At 47.4% G+C, this 17,077-nt stretch overlaps 1 protein-coding gene across 2 annotated transcripts in view; it reads left to right on the top strand.

Moving 5' to 3' along the window:
• ADD2 (adducin 2) overlaps positions 1-17,077 on the top strand; it is a 111,943-nt gene that overhangs the window by 40,458 nt on the left and 54,408 nt on the right. The window contains exons 1-2 of one of the 2 annotated variants that reach the window (XM_007970313.3): positions 9,008-9,074; positions 13,538-13,656. The gene's annotated coding sequence lies outside the window, so the exon portion shown is untranslated. Of the gene's footprint in view, positions 1-9,007; positions 9,075-13,537; positions 13,657-17,077 lie in introns of those variants that run through there. The other variant, XM_007970312.3, reaches the window with a different exon arrangement.

Raw genomic sequence — 17,077 nt, 5'->3', positions numbered from 1 at the left:
GAGCAGTGGGAGAATCCAGTGAGAATGTAGGTAAGGGCTGTCTGTATCTCCTACCGATTCCTGTGTTGGGTTTGGTAGACCAGCTTTTTAAAAATGTTGTTGACGTAGGCTTTTATAGTGGGTAAAGCTACCTCTCCCATCCTGGGGCATGCATGCCAGAGGCCTCTCCTCTCTTGTCTACCAAAATGAGCTTCTCAGTACCCAGTCACAGAAGAGCACAAGCTACATTAGAGGTGAGCTCTTGTCTTCTTTTTGGATCAAGTGTTTTTTGCCCATAAAAGCATTAACACAAAAGTCTTGATTTATACATTTCCATCAAGTTCATTGAAATTAGGAAACTGGAATTCTGTCACCAACATTTCCATTCTCCCAGGAATTATTCTGGGTCCTCCATAAGGCAGGAATCATAAAACCTTTTTGTCCCCCCTTAGCAAAAAGGATGCGACTACTTCTTGGTTGACCCTGTTAGGGAGTGATGAACTGGAGCAGTCAAAACCCATTAGCATTGCCCGGGTGAGCTGCTATTCAATTCAGAAGCATTGATTGAGCCCAGGGACAAATGCCACTAAAGGTCAATGGCTTGCTTCCACTCTTTTTCCCACAGCTGAAAGCTGGGCTCTCATATGCTGTCACCGGGGCCCAGCATTGTTGTGGCTGACTGGATCTACAACCTCTGCCCTTTGTTTCCAGTGGTTTCCTTTGTCTTCATGGTACTGCTGATGACAATACGTTCTTAAACCTTGCTACTCAAAGTGTGGTTTGTGGACCAGCAACATTGGCATCACTGGGGGTCTTTGAGACATGCAAACTCTCAGCCCTCATCCCAGACCTGCTGAATCCGAATCTGCAGGTTAGCAAAATCCTCAGGTGGTTTGCATGTACATCGTGGTTGGAGAAGCGCCATGACAGTTTTGGAGGCCAGAAGTCCAAAATTATGGTGTCAGCAGGGCTATGCTCCATCCAGAAATTCTAGGGGAGAATCTTTCCATGCCTCTCCCAGCTTCTGATGGCTCCTGGTGTTCCTTGGCTTGTGGCTGCCTCACTCCATTCTCTACCTCCATCTTCACATGGCCATCTCCTTTGTGTCTGTGTCTTATAAGGACACTTGTGAAGGGATTTAGGGCTTACCTGGATGATCCAGGATGATTTCATCTGGAGATGCTTAACTTTATTACATCTGTGAAGATCCATTTTCTAAATAAGATCACATTCACAGGTTCTGGGAGTTAGGACACATACACACATACATATATTTTTGGCAGGGAGTTGGGGAGGAATATTCAACCCAATACTGATTCCCTTGGAACATTCCCAGACAACATTCTTCCCGGGTCCTCACTTGTACTCACCTTCTTCAGCTAGTGTAGCCGAGTTTTCTGATTTACCCACACCGACTGTAAACTGTCAGATAAGACCAGCATTATTGAATGCTTCTTCTGTGACAGGCAGTGTTTTACATGGATGAACCCATTTAATTGCAACAGCCCCTTGGGGTGGCTACCATAATTACCACTCTACTTTACAGATGAGGAAACTGAGGTACAGGGTGGTTCAGTAACCCTTGAAGCTTGGAAAAGTACACCCAAGATATAAACTAGGCAGACTGCAGGAAACTGAGGTACAGGGTGGTTCAGTAACGCTTGCAGTTTGTGAAAGTACACCTAAGATATAAACTAGGCAGACTGCAACGTCTTTGTTCTTCACCCTTATGGGATAATGCTTCTGAGATTACGAAGGGTTTAAAAGGTTATCTTCCCAACAGAAAGAAGAGGCAATAGAGGAGAGAGATGACATCAGGGGACTTTGTTCCACTTTCTGGGGAGACTTGGGCACAAAGAAAGCCAAGATACAGTGTGGACGTCTGTCCTGTCCACACCCAACACTGCATAAAGTTTGGGGCCTCCCAGCTGTCGGCACGTGGAGGATGTAGAGCACATCTCCCTCACCACTGAGTGGCTGGCACCTAGTACAGTGCCTCGCCTCTGTCAGAGGAGCACAAGCACGGCTGTGGCCAGCAACAACCCTGAGTCCTGCAGCCTTGAGGGGGGCCCAAGTCAAGGAGACCCCAAAGCAAAAGCAGAGAGCCTGGCAGGGGGGCCAAGAGCCACAAGAGGGATGACAGCAGGCCTCCTTGTGGGGAGCTTGGGGGAGCAGCCCAGGGAGCCATGCAACCTGGCCTGAGCTCCGGAAAACCCACATGCATGGTGTGTGTGGGGGAGCAGTGTGGGGCTAGGTGAGGGCAGAGACATACTTGCCCTGGGCAGGTGCACTGCTTCATTAGGAAGCTGGCAGCTGAGCCAAGTTCTGAAGCCCTCATGAAGAGGCTACCCAGAAATGCAGGGGGAACATTTTTATGGCAGAGGTACTGCAATGGCCGCCATTTAGAAATGAGCACACAGTGGTGGAGGGGCTCACCCAAGGCAGCACAGCTGCTGAGGCCCTCATTCCACAGCACAGGGTGGACCCTGGAATGACAGGCGCATGGCGCAACAGTGCCTGGCACAGTGCTTGGACAGAGAAGGCACTTGAAAGTATGTATATTGAGTCCACCCCAACACCTTTTTCATTTAATACCACGAAGGTACATGTTTCCACAGGACAGCTTTTAAGGCCTATGCCATGTGTACATCATGCAAGGAGGTCTTTAGGTGGATATTCACTGTGGCCTCATCACTGGGCTCTTTTGGTCCATACACTGCCTTGGGCTAACATATTCCATTTGTTTGCTAACCAGTAGATGAATCCTCATTGAATGTGCTTGAAATGCCTTAAGTGGTGAGAGGTGGGGTCTCCCCTTGCATTTACCCTCCTTATACCATTCATGATTTTTGGCCTTTGTTTGTAGCCCTTTGCCATTTTTTTCCCTCCAGGCCAAAAATCTGACCCCATTCTTTGAGTTTCAAGCTCAAAGAAGATCCTCCTGAGGTGCAAGTGTGTCAGGAGACGGCTGGGCACAGCATTTTGTGCTTGTAATTAATGGCTGTGTCAAGGGGGTCAGGGAATTAGCTGAAAAAACCTGTAACCCAGTCCAGACATTCTCACCAGGCATGCAAGCAGTGTTGTCACCAACACCGTGGGCTGCAGATTACCTGCTCAGATGGAAAAGCGGAGCCCACCATTTAGAGTGCGTATCAGCTAAAAATCTACCTATGTCTTGTAGTGCAGAAATTCAGCAGCAGACATAACCTGCCTGATTTTATTCAGCTCGTTTCAGATTCATTGATGTTCCCTTGAGAACATTTGATGGAGCAGTCAGCCCAGATGTGTGCTTGCTGACTAGATAAAATCCAGACTGTGATAAAGAAAAAAAAAATTCAGTTGTTGCAGTGTTAAGAACCCATATGAGGAATGATTTAATAGTAGCACCTAACATTTATGGAGTCCTTAGTATTTGTCAGACCCTGTGCAAAGCCTGTGCTTTCATATATTATCTTATATAATCCTCTGAGGAGGGACTGTTCTTCTCCACATTGGACAAAGAACCTGGGGTTTAGAAAAATTAAGCAACTTGTTCAAGGTCACAGAACTAGAAACAGGCAGAGCTGGGATTCATTCCTAGGCCCTTCGTGCCATTCAGAGCCTGGATTTGTAGCCATGGTGCTATATGGTGGAACCAATTCCCTGGGTCCTTCATGTAGAGAAATAGTTTGGGGCCTCTATGGAGTTATTTACCCCCTCCCCACCATAGTTCTTAATTTTCTCTCTACTCCCAACTTTGGGAAAACACAGGGCAGAATCAAATGGCAGATTTGGGAATGTTCTTGTAGAGAGAATATAGGGGATGGGAACTAGCATTGATCGAGCACCTACTATGTGCTATGTCCCTCTGGAGAACAAAAGCCCTTGTGGTTTTCATGGGCTGAGCCTAATCAGTAATATAGGTGGTGGGTCAATTTCCATTTTTATCTCATCTTGTTGCCTCTCATCTTAGTCTGGTCTTGCCTTATGACATTAAGCTCTTATTTCACAGTAGAAGAAGATGCTTCCTCAGCAGATGTACTGAGATACACATTGAGTGAAAACCTGTTTGGGGGCCATGCACATCAGTCTGCCTTGTCGTAGCTCTCAGGACACTGTACTGGGCAGAAGCATGGATTGACAGCCAACAAATCTGGTCTACTGATAAGCCCTGAATCCACGTGTCAAGGGGCTCTCCCAAGGCCTTCATGGCCTGTTTCTCTTGTCTCATCCTTCAGCTCCCTGACCCAGTAGATGATATGCCATCCACCCTGTAAAAGGCAGTCCCAAAGTAGTGACACCAGTTTCTAAGTTGAGTTCCTTACTTCGTTGATTCTAAGACACACATTTTCCCCCGCATTTCAACATCTTTGAAGTTGGGATGTGTCCCCCAATCAATGATGACTTATAATTATAGTTAGCAATGTTTTTTTTTCTTTCTCAGTAATATTTAAAATAATTGGTGTGCCAATCAATCAAGGATGTCTTATAATTGAAGAATACAGTCATGCCAATGCTCATTTTATTTTTACCCCTCTATCAAATCAATACCTGGGCTTCGATCTCTCAGCCTTCACTTCTGAGACCTACATCAAAGAAAGGTGTTCTTTATGCTCATCTGTGTGACTCACCTCCCATGCCATTCCTTTAAGCAGGAGATGTCCTAGAAGTGAGGCTGGCCTGGGTCTCCAGGATCTGATAGTCCTGTTATCAAATTGCTATCATGATGTTTATTTTTCATTCCCTCCTTCCTCTATCTTATTAATAGTTTTATGGCATTACAGGAAATTGCAAAGCAGGGGGTCATATTTTAAGATTTGTGGGCTCACCTAAGTATTTATTTCCTTGAGTCTGATGTTAGTCACCAATCACTCCACCATCCAGAAATGAGTTTGATTGAATTTTAAGTTTTCTCTAAATGGACTACCCATTTAAAAAATCTGCATGTGGGAATGGGCTGGTTTCCTTGATAATTGTCCTTTTGTATCTCTAATTTTAATTGGACTAATTATTAAGGTAATTTCTTTGTTCATGTTAGTACAGAAATTGCCTGGATGTATTAAAAGTCACTATTAATTATGTGTGCACCACACTTGATTTCCAGAAAACATGTGGCTTTCTCATCACATTTTGCCAGAAGCTATTTTCCCTGAAAGTTGTATCTTAGGGGACTTGATTTCACCTTATTTGAGAATAAAGAAAAACAATTAGAAATATCTTGAGAAAATACATTTCAGGGGAAGATAAATTATCTGGAGGACTCAAAAGGAGCATTTACCTCTGATAATAACCTGCTATAGGAACCAGAAGAATGTCAGAAAGCTGGTATCCTTAGTATATATGGCTCAAAAAGACATGATTTCTAAGAAATAGAGTCATGGGGGGAGAATAGACTAAGATGAAAGATTTGAGGTGAAAATGGAGATAAAGTAAGGATAGTATGCAAAATGATAAAATGTTTAATATCAGCATTAAAATCCACATGAATTTTGCTGAATTAAAATCAGTGAAGTGGGAAATACTGACAGACCGTCAGAATGTAAGGAAAATGTCAACAACAGAATCAGTGAGACAATAACAATAGATTTAGAGAGCAGAGATCCAACATATGGATAACTGGTGATCCTGCAGGAGACACTAGAATAAGACTATTCTGACCTAAAGGCAGGTGGGAATGTGTTTTTCAGGGTAGGTGACCTGCCGTAACAACAGCCTCAGAAACTCCAATCAAATAGATGCTCAGTGGGCTGCTTGCAGTGACTTCCCGTTTTCTTCCATTTGGTGGCTGCATCATTTCCTAGAGCCTGGAAGTTTCCACTGCATCCTCTGCCTCCAGCAGGGAGGCAAGGGAGGAGTAAGGGAGTGGAGAAGGCACCTCTGCTCTTAATTGCCTTGGCTTGGCTGCTGGGGATGACATTATTTCTGCTTATTTTCCACTGGCTTACATTCCCTAGGGTCCTGTCCAGACAGAAGCGGGGCTGGGAAACATGGGCTCCCAGGAAGAAGAGGAAATGGGTTTGGGGAGCACATAGCATTGTCTCTGACACATGGATATGCAAACATACACACAGAAATATACAGAAGGTGAAATAGCTCTTTCCTTAATATCCCCATAATAAAATCCAATAAGTGAAGCGGAAAATACTGACAAACTGTCAGAATGTAAGGAAAATGTCAACAACAGAATCAGTGAGACGATAACAATAGATTTAGAGAACAGAGATCCAACATATGGATAACTGATGATCCTGCAGGAGACACTTAGAATACAGAATCATCGGAGAGAGGAGTGAACAGTCAAACAACATCTCTCCTATTTTCGCTATCCTAGGAATGGACAGTCAAACAATATCTCTCCTATTTTTGCCATCCTATTCTTAACACCCTATCATGGCCTGAGCCTCACTGCTTAGGCTTTTGAGATGTCTCCACATGGATGTTCCAGAGGCCAGCAGTTCCCCACGTGAGCCTTTCAACCTCCTACCCTTAACATACTCCCTCTGCTTCCCACCATCTCCTCTCTCTGGGCCTACTAACTTTCCTGCTTCCCCTCTTCCACACCAGCACTCCCAGGTCTCATTTCAGTTTTGAATGTTCACAGCTTCCCCAGTCTGGAGAGGGAAGGGATAGTGCAGGATTACCCTCCAGTTTAGATGCAAAATGTTCCTATTTTCTCTTATGCCCAAACAGTGGGGGGAAATGCCCAATAAAAAGAACCCACAAAACAACTTCAACCTTAATGTGCCAAATGAGCATTTATTCCCACCTCTTATGGCTTAGGATATGGCTTATTCTATTAGACAAAAAAGGATACATACCCAATAGCTGTTTCCTGGATTTCTTGACTGGGGGTGGTTGGGGACGAGGACAAGACAATCCTGTCACATGATCCAATGAGTTACACTTTACCTTCCTATTGAAGGAAAGATGCTCTCAGATTGGGCCAAGGAACAGAATCAACTGTTTCATGTTTGAATTTGATTGAGGTGAAACTTTTCAAAATATAGCTCCATTGAGTTGCCTGAAGGCAAAAGGCAGGCAAGGTGACTGCTTAAAAGTATCTGTGACTGGATTCCAGGACAGCCTGAGGTGCAACAGTAAATCAGGACAGTCAGCTCAATTAGACAGCCTTTTTGATGGGCTTTTATCTGCATAGTCTCCCAGTTTGACCTTTTTACTGAAGGCACTGAGTGTCGGAAGACTGAGCCCAGCCATCCTGCTAGCTCAGCACTGTCTCTGCATCACCAGGGCTTCCCCAACAACCCTTTCTTTCCTTTCACGAAGGCATGAGGTTCACATGGTTTTGTGATCAGTGGCAGAGGCTGCTGATGAGTGGGTTAAAGCCCAGTGCTGGAGCCTCGAGGTTAGGACCCCCTGGTCACTTTCATGAACCTCCACCAGATCACTGTGCCCCAGTCTTGTAATCATCTCTCTGTGAGCCGCCCCCCACCCCCCTGTCCTGGGCCTTTTGAGAAATGGGATTGCAGTTGCATCCCTTTGTGTCCCCAGTGGCGAGCCAGGTCCTGACCCATGGCAGATCTTTTAGTGGAAGGATTGTATTGAGTCCATATGAAGCAAGTCTCATAGGTGGCTGTACCCACACTGCAGTGACTGGCAGCCCTGGAAGTGCAGGTGGGTGACCCACCACCAGCTGTCACCACTGCAGCCCACCTGTCCTCTTGAGGGGCCAGTGGATCTTCTATACCTAAAAGCTCAGCTCACTTTGTCAGAGCGAGTCCCAGAGGTGCCTGCTCTCTCCCTTGCCTCCTAATCCCCATTGCTGTGCTGGGAAACAGCTTGGTTCTGAGCCCCGCATGCCAGAAATAGGAAGTAGAATCATCCTTTCTGGTGCTGGCCAAGTCCTCAGGGCTTCCACCAGGAATATAGAACTTGGGCTCTGGCCATTTGCTGATGTCCATTCCCCTCCCCGCCCCACTTCCTACCAGGCCCCTGGCATCTGCCCATCTTTGTTTGAATGAGGGCAGAAAGTGTGGTGAAGTAAAAGGAGAACAGGCTCTGGAACTAGAGGGGTTCAAACCCAAGCTCTGTCGTTCACCAACTCTGCAGCCTGAATCAAGTCACCCAGGTTCCTGCAGTCTCAGTTTCCTCTCCCGAAAAACCAGGATGCTGGGTCCTTCACTGCAGGGCTGGGCCTAGCACTGGGCACTTATTGGAGTTTCACAGCTTTTGTGGATGGAATAATGTCTTTCTTCAGGATCTAACTCAGGACCTTGGTCCTCATAATGTGCACCCAAGGTTTCCAGTCTCCCTTCCCAAAAAGCGTTGAACACATTCATCTCTGATCACCTCGGCGTTCATTGTCAGGGCCCTGTAGTGTGTTGGCCTTAATAGTGAATTACATATCTGCGTATATGTGCATGTATCTGTGCATGTTTCATTTACATGCATGTTTTTCATGAATACAAACATGACTGTGGGCCTCTAGCAGGCAGGGCCATGTCTCGTTTCTCCCAGCCATCTTCCCTCTCACATCAATTCCAGTTCTTGCTCATTCCTGGGCAACAACAGATACTTGACAAATTAACTGTTGATTTAGTTAGCGGGTATGGGAATGATTCCAAGTCCGTAAGAAAGAATACTCAGTCCATTCATTCCCCAACAGTCTAATTCCGGGATAGAAGAACAGAAAAACATTGCCTACCAACTATTAGGTTTGAGGCTGTTTGCTGGAGGACTTTTAAAATTCGCTGGACTTCACTAGGAATGTTTGCACCAGGGATGCCCAGAAATAAGTAACTTACGGGGCCTGCAGCAGTGAAGGGGTTAAAGGATTCTTCCAACTAAGATGGACATAGACTTTACCCTCGCTGTCCTGCCTCTTTCTTTCTTCTTTACAACTATTTTTGGCTTAAATGATCACAGCAGTTAATACATAATCTAGAACTTTGTAAAATTCAGAAGTATTTGAAGAAATGATGATAAGCTTTCCCTATAATCCCACTGGCCAGAGGCATGAGCTTTCTCTCTATCTGAACACATCAGGCAGGGTGTGGTCCAGTCCCTTATTCAACTGTCTTCATTTCTTCTGGAAAAGTAGCAGCAGCTCAGCCCTGAGCGTCTCCTCTCTCACTTGTGGGAGTCTCATTCAGGGATCGGTGAGTCTGGCTTCTGAGTTCAAGCCTAAGTCCTGGAACAAATGCTACACTGTCCTTGTTGGGAGCTGACCCGTGGGACCAGGGCCTGGGGCTTTCAGAGGCCAGGACTGCTGACGGACCCATGGCCATGGCTGTTGGGGAGCACCTGGGAAGTGGCAGCTTGCGTCTTTCCACTTTGAGCTCTGGGTGCTGAGCCACACAGACTGTCTGTTCCTGTCTGGAGACTCCCCCACTGAAGTGGCAGGAGACGGCGCCTGCCTCTGCTCAGGGCACATGAAGCTTAAGTTGGTTTTAACAAAAAGTCAGACAACTCGGGCATCTATTACTCGCCTTATAGACCTTTGTTTCTCTTATAGCCACAAGGAACGATCCATAGAAATGCGATTTCATACTCCAGTGGTTACATGTACTTGGTCTTCAGTGGGACAGGGAAGAAGATGCTTGGTGACAGGAAGCGTGTCTCGTGATGTGTAGTCTCCAGCTGCCATCCTACCAGGGCGAATCCCAAGCAGGGACCCTGCTGAGGGGCTGCAGAGGTGTGAGGAAGTGAGCTGGCCAGGCTGAGAGGGAGCTCCTGGGCTCCTCTGTGCAGAGAGGAGGGTCCCAGGCAAGAGAGGTGAGGGGGTGCTCAAGGGAGGAGGTGAGAGAGAGAGAGAGGGCAGGGCTGAACATGGGAGAGCCAAAGGGGTTGCTGTGTGTGTTGTATGGTATGTAATATTGCCTTCTTCTCTGTCTCCCCATAATTAATGTCGTATTTGTTAACGTAAGAGTTGCAATATGTTGCTGGATTCTGCCTCAAGTTAGGCAAGAAGGGGGGCTGAGGGGCCAGCCACTGGGTTATATACCAAGACAAGAGGTGATGTGGGCACTGAGGCATCTGCCATGCACTCCTCCATGAACACTCAGCACCTTAGCCTTCAGGGTCTGTCTCCTCACACTGTATCATGAGCTCCCCTCAGGCCTCACTTGCCGCTGGGACCTCAGGGCTGGACAGGGCTGCTTTGTTAAGCGGGCCCAGCTCTTCCCAATTTACCTTCAACTAACATTTGTTCAGCACCTAACTGGCACCAGGCTCTATTGCAACAGGGAGGATAGAGAAATGCAGAGACACAGGCCGCCTGCCAGGAGCTCACGGTAATAGATTGTTGCTGCCGGGCTGCAAGTGGAATGGAAGAGGCAAGTAAAAGTGATGTGAGAGCCCAGGGCTGGGGTGTAGGGGACAGGCTTCCAGAGGAGAGGACACCTGAGCTGCAGGGAGGAGGTGAAGAGAGGTGGGTGTTCTTGGCAGACTCCAGCCCCAACCAAGAATCTGCTTTGTGCCTCTTGGGTCCTGGGAATAGCCCCTGGAGAGCGAGGCAAATGCAGAGAGGTCAGGGGGCTGGGAGTAGAGGTGTCATCTGAGTCTCAGCCTCATCCTACAGGGTAGCTGTCCTCAAGGAGAAGGGGCTGGGCAGAGGGAAAAATGCACAGCTCCCAGCTGGGCATCAATGGGCTTGGATTGTTAACATGGGGTGTGCATTTGGTTTGACAAAGCCCGTTCAGATTTAACATTTTATATTTGGAAAATGTGAAAAGTATACTTGCCATTTTGGTAATAAAGGCTAAATTTGATTAGGTTTTGGTTGGAAAAGCAGGGCTTTAAAGAACAACAACAAAAAAAAGGTAAGGAATACTGCCCCCGGCGACAGAGATCGATTTTTAGCAGGGCAGTGTCAGGCATGGGCCAGGAAAGACTGTGGACCAGAGATCATTAAAGGATGGAGAGATGGAGGCATGATTCAGGGCCTGGCACTGCGGGTGGAGAGATATTTAGGACATAAAAACCAGAGACCTTAGTGACCAATTAAATGTGCAGCGCAAATTGAGGGAGTCAAGGTGGGATCCCATGGTGGGATGCCTGGTTGGTAGGGGCAGAGAGGAGGGGGCGGGGGAGACTGTGGTGTGGGGTGGGCAGGAGTGATGGTCCGTTTGCAGGTTGACTTTTAAAGAGGCTGCAGGACACAGGAGTAGGCAAAGTTCCCTGAGTGTTTTAATGTCCGGGCTCACAGTCCAGAGCAGCCAACAAGGACTAGAATGCACTGCCCTAACCCCTGCTGCCTCACATCCCAGCGTGATTGCACACCAAGAGCAGGGGGCCGGTGGCTCTGAGGGGGCTGTGCCTCTGGTGCTCTCTGAACCACCCAGGGGATGTCAGGCATCTGTTTTCACTACATGGGGCACTGTGGCTCACACTGTCCCTTGCATCTCCGCTCTGCCTGAGGGATGTGGGGGCTGGAAGCTGGAGAGAGCTAGGTTCTCAAAGCATGTGCTGGGAAGCTGAAGGCTGCACAAGGGGTGATGCTGTGCTTGGTACAGCAGCTTCAGCAGGTTCAGAGGGTTCTGTCTGGCCAGGATTATCTAAACTCCCCCAGGACAGCAGCTGGGGCCTCACTAGAGCAGCCCTGGCATTAGGCCTCTTTCTCTTCCTTCTCTCATTAAAGCTTGCTGATCTGGTGCCTGTCTTGCCTGCTCAGCCCAACTCCACCATCAGAGATTTGACAGTTTCATTGCCACAGGACAATGGTTTCTAGATAATACACTTGCCTCAAATACTTCTCAGGACTATTTTCATTTTAATCAGGGCATAACACCATAACCCAAGGAATGTGCTCTGATGGGGAATTTCAGCAGCAGTGGGGGTTGGGGTGGGAATTATTTTGTTCACTGGATATTTACATTGGGGATAAATGTTTGCTTTCTTACAGGAATGGTACAGGCTACTTCTGGGGGCAAAGGATTAATTCTATTAGTAAACACAAAAAGTAGCTGAGATTCTGAAAATTCAAATCTTAGCAGGTTATGGCCACAGGGCAGCCTCAGACCTTCTGGGGAAGGGGAGGAAGCTGGTGCTTGAGGCTGCAAGATTGGCCCTTAAGGAGGGCAGTGGAGATACATCAGCAAACCCCACCATTGGAGAGAGGCAGCATCAAGTGGTGGCTGGGACCCTGTTCTAGTTAAAAATAGAACCTCTGGGAGAAAGACCTCAGTCGGCACTGGATGTGCAGCGCGCAGTCTCGCTCTTAGAAGCAACTTACAAGTTCCTAAGTAGAATCGTGAGCATGAGGACTGGGCTCAGGGACCATCCAGGCACTGAAACACTGAGCCCCAGGCCCCCTGGCTGGATTGAGGAGGAGGCTGAGCCTTAGTGGGTGTGCAGGTGTCCTGGATTCCCACAGGCACATTGTACCTACCAAGATGAGTTTTCCTTGTCCCTCATTGGTGGGACGAGTCTCTTCGAATGGCTCCACTCTGGACAGCACTAGGTCGGGGATGAACCTGAGCTGCCAGTGAGCCAGAGCCGTGGGCAGGCGGCGGTAGGGTGGGGGTGGTCAGGGATGCTGCCAGCCCTGAGTGAGACAGCCCCCAGCAGCTCTGGGTCAGAACAACAGGATGTCCAAGTGAAAATGGAAAATGATCACTTGTCATCACTTGTCTTTATTTTTAAACATTTTGACAATTAATGCTTTGAAGACCTTGATTCCTAGGAGTTTTAGACTAGTAACTCACCCTAGTTTGTAAGGTATTAACAACTTTATATTCCTCCTTAGTAGTACTTTAGGATCTATTATCCAGGTATTCGCTGGGGCCTTTCTTCCCCTCGAACTCTAGGTGAAATGGCCTTGAATTCACCCATGGACAGCCTGTGCAAATCTAAAACTCTCCCATTTTCCTGGGATGCAGTATTCTTCAGGCTGCTTCTGCGTCTTGGGCTGCATCCAGACATCACTCACATTAGCATCTGTGAGTTTAGCAGCTGTTAGTGAAGTGTTTTGGGGGTCTTAGGAATGGAGATCCTCTCAGCTCAGCAACTAGCAACTCCGTCTGGGCTCGTGCAGGAGTTCCACATTCTGCACCCTCCACTAGGCCAGGGCAACTGCTGTCCCTGGAGGCCTTGCCAGCCAGGACTCAGCAAAGAGATTATCCAATTCTTCTCTTTAAAAGGAATTTTTATCCCAATTGTAAAGATAATGCAGCTTTCTTTACCTTTTTTTTTGAGACAGAGTCTCACTCTGTCCCCCAGGCTGGAGTGTAGTGGCGTGATCTCGGCTCACTGCAACCGCCACTTCCCGGGTTCAAGTGATTCTCCTGCCTCAGCCTCCCGAGTAGCTGGGAGTATAGGCACCCACCACGATGCCCGACTAATTTTTGTACTTTTGGTAGAACGGGGCTTCACCATGTTGGCCAGGATGGTCCCAATCTCTTGACCTCATGATCCCCCCACCTCGGCCTCCCAAAGTGCTGGGATTACAGACATGAGCTACTGCACCCGGCCTCTTTACCTTTTTAAAGGCATAATTTGCTTTTAAAATAAAAATTCGTTTCAAGTTCATTTTAAGGAATTTCCCAGAAGCTCTTATAAATCAGGTGAAGAGTCATGGTGGTACAGGCAAGGCCCTGACACTTGTCGTGTTTGTGTTTTGCAGTTTCCACCTGGATGTTTGAGGTTGTGTAGATGTGGCCGGCACCCTTGAGAGTGGAACTGGGGGGTGCAGACTGAGCACTGAACGGAAGGAGCCTTGGACAGGGCTGGGCCAGTCTCCCGGTAAGTAAGCAGCAGTTTCTGGTGGTGATGGGGGTGACGCACACTTTTTGGTTGGACCCATCACATGAGGTGCAGACAAGGCCCTTTGCATGAGGATGAGCTTCCAGACACTCAGGTCATTGCCATGAACTCCCCTTATCCTGCTGACTCAAGACCTACCACAGAACCTGAAGGACCTTAGAAGTCACTAGTCCTCCCCCTGCCTGTGACTCAGCAAAGACAAAAGCCCCTTTACAGCATCCTGTGCTCACTCTGACTCCCAGCAGAGACAACTCCCCACCTGACAAGACAGCCTGTTCCACCTTCCCATTACTGAGCAGTTCCTGCCCTTAGGAAGTTCTCCCCTGTGCCCTCAGCTGCAATCTGCCTGTCTGTAAAAACCACCTGGTTTCCTAGTTCTGGCCTCTGAGGTTCTAGAGAACCAGCCTAATCCTTCTTCCACATGGCAGCCCAGCAGATGTTCTGGGGCAGAATGATGGAGTGGAGAAGTGCAGGATGTGGGGCTAGAGACAAACCTGGTTGAAATCCTGACTCCACTGTTACCTGTGTAACCTTGAGCAAGTTTGTTCATCTCTTTGTGATTCAGTTGCTTTATCTTTATCTTTTTTTTTTTTTTTTTGAGACAGGGTCTCCCTCTTTCACCTAGGCTCGAGTGCAGTGGTGTGATCTCAGCTCATTGCAACCTCTGCCTCCCAGGTTCTCCTGCCTCAGCCTCCCGAGTAGCTAGGACTACAGATGAACGCGACCATGCCCAGCTAATTTTTGTATTTTTAATAGAGATGGGGTTTCACCACGTTGGCCAGGCTGGTCTCACACTCCTGACCTCAGATGATCCACCTGCCTCGGCCTCCCAAAATGCTGGGATTACAGACATGAGCCACTGCGCCCGGCCTATCTTTATTTTGTTTAAGTAAAACTGGAACAATAATATCGACCTCATAGATTGGTCCTGGGGGCGAAAATACATCATGAATAAAAAGTTGCTTGGTAATGTTATGTCACCAATTCCCTGTCATCAGCTGGCTGTCCTACAACTCAATTCAATTCTGACATGCACTACCCCGAGTTGAAGGGCACACAAGCTAACTACTACAAGGTAAAGGACAAGGTCACGAATATGACCATCCCCACCTCAGGCACCAGCCACAAGTGGGGTCCCCAGGTCACCCACACTTCCAACTGACTTGGCTATAAACTTAGGAGTTCCCATGACCCCTCTTCAGGTTCAATAATTCATTAGAATGAGTCACAGAACTCACCGAAAGCATGGTACTTGCAATCATATTTCAAAGGGTCCAAGTCTGGAACACCCACATGGAAGAGATGCATCCATAGGTCAGGGTGTAAGGTGAGGCACACAGAGCTTCTGTGCTCTCTCCTGTGGAATCCAGGCACACCACTTGCCCAGCACATCAATGTGTTCACCAACCAGGAAGTTCCCCAACACCTTGGAGTCCAGAGTTTTTTTAAAAATCAAGGGGCATTTGTTACAGAGGCATGAGTGGTTAAATCATTTGCCACTTGTCTGGACTCAATCTCTAGCCCCTCTCCCTGCTTTGGAAGTGGTGGGGTAGGGGGGCAGTGGGGGTGGAGCTGATGCTACAGGCTTCTAATCATGTGCTTGGATTTTCTGAGGTGGCTAGACACTTCCTTGAAACTAAGGGCCTATTATACGTCACCTTATTAGTATAAACTCAGGTTCAGTTGAAAGACGCTCGTGATGAATAATGAAAGACATTCCTACTGTCTTTTGGGCATTTTAGGAATTCCAAAGGTTTTTGAAACTCTATGCCGGGAACCAGGGACAAAGACCAGATATAGTCTTTCTTATATCACACCTGGCTCATCACACCCTGGTCTCTGGTCTCCAGCATCCTGCTTAGCTTCTTTTTTGTGATACCGAGGTTGACCTTTTCCCACTATCTGGTTGGGAAACTGGACATTCTCAGTCTTTTTCTGGATGTTCTTCTTTTTGTCAATATAGCTTAAGATTGAATTAGTTTTTTAGACTAAAACACATAATTACAGTTATTTAGTGTGCACCTGTTTGTAATTGAATCACAAGCCTCTCATTACTTGAATTCCTAATGCTAAGATGACTTAAGCCCTGAAATCACACATAATAAGAGTAAATAGTTAATAGCACTTGCTATATGTATCAAGCCCTGTTTTAAATACTCTACATACATTAACTTCACTAATCCTCACAAGTACCTTTCAAGGTAGTTAATTTACTACAGTCCCATTTTATATGTGGGGAAACAGAGGCACAGAGCAGTTAAGTAACTAGGTCAAGATTACACAGATAATAAGTGGCACAGCTGAGATTTGAACCCAGATGGTCTTGTTCCAGAGTCTGTGCTTTTAATTGCTAAGCCATTCTACACATAACTTTTTGGAGACAGAAGGAAGGAGCACAAGAGGATGCCTCTGATTCACAAAGCCAAAGGGTTGGCCCAGGCCCCTGTTGTGATGGTGATGGAGTCAGGGCTTCCATGTCCTACACCACCCCCATCGGAGTACCTCTGGAGCAACCCTCTGGGGCTGGGCTCTAAGAAGGGAAGGCAGGCCCTGGGGCATAGTGGTGTGAGCTCCTGTCCATCAGGCCCGGAGCTTCTTGGTTGTTTGCACTTCAGAGAGGGCAGAGCTACTTCACAGCCTTCACAGACCAGTTTCTGGGAAATGGAACCACTCCATGGGGAAGGGGAGATGGTCAACCTTTTTCCTGCCTGGATGAAAAAGGGTTTATGCCAGGAAGGCTCAGTACAAGGCTGTGCTGGCCAAAATGATCCCAGTCCCAGAGAAGCTGAGAGTTCAGTTGGCTTGGAGCCTGGAGTCCTAGGGAGCACAGGGGGCTCACATGCCTATGCTCACATCCAGTGTACTCGCTGGGGAAGGGGAGTTGCTTGTTGCTGTTTTAAAAATAACATCAAAGGTTCAGGGCTTTGAAAGTGCCAGAGAGAATTAATTTACTATGATGAGTCACTAAACAGAGAAGGAATGGGGTTCGATGAGGTGATGTCTCTGGAAGAGTTTTGTTCTGCAGTGCTGCCTGCCCAGAAGAATCTGGGTGGGGGCCACATGTCTGTGTGGCTCCGATGCAGTCCCATTATGTTTGACTTTGTCATCCCTTCTTATCTTCAAGGTCCAGGGATGAGGTTGGGTGTGAGCATGATAGAGGTGAAATATTCTTAACTAACCCCATGCACATGGGATTGACTGGAATCCACAAAGCCAATTGTGTTCTTTGCAGATGTTTCTCTTTTGGCATCTGACTTGTGGGAGAGGCTCTGGGGGAAAGCAGGAAGGTCTCTTGCTCCAGGAAACCCAGATCCTCCATCCTTCTGCCTTTATTACATGAATGTGTCTGTCTCCAACTCAGATAAATCATAGTGTCAGAGCTGGAAGGGACCCCAGAGGT

This window comes from Chlorocebus sabaeus, chromosome 14 (genome assembly GCF_047675955.1).
Source record: "Chlorocebus sabaeus isolate Y175 chromosome 14, mChlSab1.0.hap1, whole genome shotgun sequence".
Classification (NCBI taxonomy): Eukaryota; Metazoa; Chordata; class Mammalia; order Primates; family Cercopithecidae; genus Chlorocebus; species Chlorocebus sabaeus.
This window is presented reverse-complemented; position numbering and strand designations above follow the sequence as displayed.